Source organism: Suncus etruscus, chromosome 2 (genome assembly GCF_024139225.1).
Source record: "Suncus etruscus isolate mSunEtr1 chromosome 2, mSunEtr1.pri.cur, whole genome shotgun sequence".
Taxonomy (NCBI): domain Eukaryota; kingdom Metazoa; phylum Chordata; class Mammalia; order Eulipotyphla; family Soricidae; genus Suncus; species Suncus etruscus.
In genome coordinates this window covers 97,267,574-97,273,189 of record NC_064849.1, presented here as the reverse complement: position 1 = coordinate 97,273,189, position 5,616 = coordinate 97,267,574, and positions in this window count along the sequence as shown.

Here is a 5,616-nt window from a genome sequence, read left to right as displayed (position 1 = left end):
ACCAATAGAGAGAACATATGAAAAGATCTTTAGGGCAACAGGGGGTTAAATGTTGTTCATTCTAGAGACTTAAAGCTAGGCTCACCTGGGCTGGACTCTCTTAACTACTTGTGTGTTCTTGGGATAATTTTAATTTTCTTTGTGCTCAGTTTCTTTACCTGTAAGATGGGAAAGATGATGAAAGTACTCACTGATTGCTTCTTGTAGGTTACTTATATATTTATATGAAGTGATCATTGTGGTTTTTGTGTTTGTTTTCTGGGTCATGATCAAGGAAAACCTATCCTACTCCTATATGCATGAAAAGTGAAAGATAACCTTAAGGCAGGGGTCTCAAACTCAATTTACCCGGGGGCCACAGGAGGCAAAGTCGGGTGATCCTTGAGTGCAAAGTTAGTAGTAAGCCTTGAACATTGGGGGTGTGACCCAAACAACTAAAACAAAACAAAACAAAACAAAACAAAAAAAGATTCCTCTAGGGCAGGGCCACAAAATGTTGTAAGGAGGGGAAGGCTGTTTGCAGCCTGCTGCCTCGAGTTTGAGACCCTGTCCTATGGTCTATTTTAATTTTGTTATTATTGAAGCATACAATAAAACAGTTGTGGTACTTGTCCTAAGCAGTGCTCTGAATTTACTCCAGATTCTGCACTCAGGGCTCATTCCTGATAGGTTTCTGGGAACCACATGGAGTAAAAATGATCAAATATTGGTTGTCTGCATGTAAGGCAGACACTCTATCTGCTGTACTATCTTTCCAGTCCATGGAGTGATCTTTAGACAAATACAAATTTAGTAGGTAAGTTGAAGGAATGAATATCATCTAGCAAAAAGCACTATGGCTTACTAAAAAATCTGAGTTCTTTTTGTCTGTTTCTTTTGGTTTTGGGACCACACCTGGAGATGCTCAGGGGTTACTCCTAGTTCCCCATCAGGAGTCACTCCTGGAGGTATTTAGGGGACCATATGGGATGGCAGGAATTGAAAGAATTCTGGTTGGCTGAATGCAAGGCAAGAGCCTTCCCTTCTGTACTATCTCTCTGGCCCTGAAGAGACCTGAGTTCTAATTCACTACTAGTGTGATTCTATAGAACACCAGACCTAAGATCTTGGTATGGTATTCAAATCTGTTTATAAGCTAACCTCAACCTACTTTTCCAGTCACACTGCCTTAGCTTTACTTCTTCTCTCTGTGTGCTCTGCCCATTAGACTTCTTTCAAATGAATACCCAAAATATCAAGACAGGTATCAAGACAAGTATCAAGACAGGAGAACCTAAGTCTCTTTGTGAAAATTCTCTCATAAAATTTCCTCTTTTCTTTCTTCTTATTTGTTCTGCAACTGTCCCACTCCTCTCCATGAATGTGTTGCAATATTCTCCTCCATTAGGAATGCTTTTTTGTTTGATTTTGTTTTGTGGCTATACCCAGTGATGCTTAGGGGTTACTCCTGACTCTGTACTCAGGAATTACTCGTGGAAGTGCTCAGGGATATATAGGGTGCCAGGGATTGAACCCATGCTGGCTACACATTGTATTATTGCTCTGGCCCTGGAACACGATTTTTGAGGGCAAATAATAGTATTTTCAGACTTTGCTACTGAACATGGTACTTTTTAGTTGTCCTCTACCAGATTAAGAATGGTTTGTCTATTACAGTTTCCTAAGAGATTTTGTGCCTTTTCATAATGAATTAATGTGTAGTTTATTTTGAATATCCCTTATTTATTCAAGTATTCTTGTTGCATACAGAGATTCTTATTGCAACCTTTTACTTATTTATGCATACACTTAAGCATTACCATGATATAATATTTTCTAACTTAAAGCCTATATTCCCTTTCTAGGATAAAACATAATTTTATAGCTTATTCAGATTTACCCTTAAGATTTTTTAATTCTCATTTCCTCACTTTATTGTATATTTGTAGAAAATAGTTATTTAATGTAAATTTAAAATATATTATCATAGAATTATTCATACCATTAATTTTTAAATTCATGTATCTATAGAAGAGATACAGTTTTTGAAAAAATATTTTTCAATTTAACATTGTTAGACATCTTTGTGTAATTTCAGGATTTTAAGTTTTATATAGTCTAGGTGTCAACATCTCCACATGCACACAGAGACACAAAATGTCTGTCTCATATGTGGCATATAAAGGAACATAGTAAAAGAACAAGTGATCCAAGTCCCTGGAACTGGAGATTTTGTCTGTAGAATTGAACTTCTATGGTGGTAGTAGGGTGAGAGGAGGGGTCCTTTGGGTAATGTGGCAGGAAGCAGGCACTCTGATGGTCAGTGTGGTTGAAACAAAAAATTCATGAAAACATAATTAATGGTGTTATAAATCCTGTACTACCATAAAAATGGCTGAAAAAAGATTCAAGGCAAAAATGTTTTAAGTGGTGACTTTTGGATGATCATCACCTTCTTCATAACTGCATTTTTAAATATGAGATTTGTGAGACTGATATTAATTTATTGATATAAAATTCACAGGTACCAGTATAAGTTATCACATAGCTTATTTATTTAAATATTTTTCTGAAGAGAAAATCATTTTTTTATATTGGTGCTTAGCATGGTTTACAATACATGATGAGTGGACAGCAAATGCTTGCAAATGATCAAGATTAAATAACTGCATTTTAGGCAAGTTTGTTTGGTGACTATAAAGGACTGTGTTGTGGCTCAGTCCCATTGAGCACATGCTTTACATATGTGAGAACCTGGGTGTGATTATGGCTACAAAAGAAAAAAATCAGAATGATGACTATAATATGATTCCTTTCCATCTAAGAAAACTAGATGAGGACATATATCTAAAATTAAACTGAAAATATAGTATATAATAACAAAAAGTACTCTCATTAAAGACAGTGCAATAAAGTCTAATGCTATTACTAAGATCCTTTGAAAGTCTGGAAAAATGTTCAAGTGGTAATTTTATATGTTCTCGAAAATGTCAGTGGGAATTCCTCTGTTAACAAAACATCTGGATTTTGACAATCAAATGGGAGGTGCTATTGTATAATGATCACATTCTTAACTTTATTCTTAAACATATTATAAATCCCAATGGTCTTTCATTGCAAGCTATGTCCTGGACAGAAGCTGCATATAAAGGGCACTGGAGAAAAGAGATAATCTAAGCCAACCACATCTTTCATTCAGCTCTGGAGGGAACAGCAATTTCCAGCTACCTTGTTGACAAACTGCCACAAGTGTTCCTGCAGTTAAGAATGATTTATTCAGAAGTACTGTGTTGTTAGTCTGTCTCTATGGGCAGTGAACAGCTGAATGGATTCTTGTGCTACAGAGATAGACTCTTGAAAAAACACGTTTTTATTTTTTGTCTTTTAAATCATTAAGTATTATCAATTATTTGGTTTTCCAGAGGTGATAATAGCCATAGGAGATGCCTTACTCAGCATAGCATTTTGCTGAGCAATTAACTAGCAAGGTACACTGGGTAGATGAGTAGATGTAAGGGCCCTATATTTCTTGAGCTCCAAACATGGCCAGAAATAATTGTTAAGCCTGAAATCAAGGCTCAATGAGACAGGAATGTCAATGTTTTGAACCCAAAATCATTCTTCCCATTTGTGATTTGAAGTACTATTTATCACTTCTGGCAGAGTAAGGAGCAGAAAAAAAAACTAAGTGGCTGCTAAAACATATCTGATTAAACACTATACTCTTCTAACACAGCATTGGTAATAGCATTTCAAACACTATTCAAACCAGTAAAATGGGTGCCAAATTCACCTGAAGCCAAAATAAAAGGAGAGCCCGAATTACTTCTTTGGTTTTTATTTTCTGTTTTGTTTTGCATTTATTTATTTATTTATTTATTTATTTATTTATTGGTCACACCCGGTGGTGCTCAGAGGTTACTCTTGGCTCTTCACTCAGAAATTGCTCCTGGCTCAGGGGACTATATGGGATGCCAGGGATTAAATACACGTCCTTCCTGGGTCAGCCATATGCAAGGCAAATGCCCTACCACTGTGCTACCACTCTGCCCCCCCCAACTTACTTCTTAAGTATAGTTTGCTAAAGAAAAACTCCTATTTTCATCCTGTGAATGAGCATAGAAATTTTGAGCTTTCCCCAAAGTTCAAAATTACTCTGCTAAATGTTGTGGGCTGAAAGTTAATCTTTTGCTCCTGGAGCTTTTATATTTATTTGGTGTCCTTGGTACTGCAAGACAGATTAAAAATGCCAAAACTTACTACTTTTTTTAAGGACCATGAAGAGAACAATAGAGCTTGTATTTTTATTGTGTTGAAAAGAAAAATCATGAAGAGAAATCCAAATGTACTTATTTGAAATGTTTTATCAATGAAACAATGTTTTTTAATCATAGGAATGTGATGCTGTTATTTTACCTCTAGAATCGATAGGTGCCTCAGCTATAAGTAAAGAATATATATACTTACTTGTAATGTCAACATGGTTACCTCTATTTTGAACCTGATAAGTAGGTTAATTCTATTTAAATTCTATTTTATTTGAATTTTTTGTTCTAAAAGCAGGGTAATTATAAGTTGCCTGGACAGCAGCTTTGAAGGCTCAGGCTTAGTGAATATCTATTAAATATTGTCCATCAAAGGTACTGAATCTCACATAATTTCTCACTGCAAGATAAAATATAATAAAATTCGGAGTCAAAATCCACAGATATAATTTTAAGAGAGGGAAATATACTTGTGAAGGAGTCAAAAGAGTTTTGGAAGGGTTTTGGACCACACCTGGTCGTGCTCAGGGATTACTCCTATCTGTGTTCAGAAATCATTCCTGGCAGGCTTGGGGGACAATATGGAATACTGGAGATTGAACCTGGGTCAGACAAGTTAGATGAGACACAATCTGGGTCAAGAGCACATGGAATACTGGAATGCACATATGACAAAAACTAGAGAGGACAATAGGAAACGAATACCCCAAAATAATGTGTTTTCTTTCTATTTAGGGTGGAGAATTGGCAATTGGGTTAAGAGAAGATCTTGTCTCCATTAATAAAGCTCTCAATTAGTGATATTTCTCTCAGAAACTAAGAGTGAACCAGGACATATCACTCTATACTACAGCTACAGGTCAAAAACCTTATATCCTGGTAGATGTTGAGAAGGTCCAGGAATAAATTGTACGTGTTAAGGATTCACAAAATAAAAGAGTTTTCATATTTCATTGAGAAATGTTGAAAAATAGTCGAGACAATGACAAAGCATACAATAGGAGAACTAAAAATTATCTCAAAGAAAATTTTAAAAACTATTTGTCTTCCTCAAATAAAGTTAAAAAAAGGACATGATGAAAACTAGATAAAGAGTCTTATAAAGGATCTAAGGGAAATTTTTTCTGTGTGAGATGGGAGATTAGAATTAAATGAAAAGTATGTATCATATTAATGTCCATGGAAAGCTGTAAGAAGTAAAACTGTTTATAAGGAGAGTGAGGTTCTTTCTAATGTATAAATGCTCAATATTATACTCTCAAGAAAGAACAAATGAGATAAAATATAGTAGATAAATAAAAGGGGAACCTAATCAAATTAGTTAATCTATATTCAAAATGATCAGTGATCACTTGGAGAACACAGCCCACTT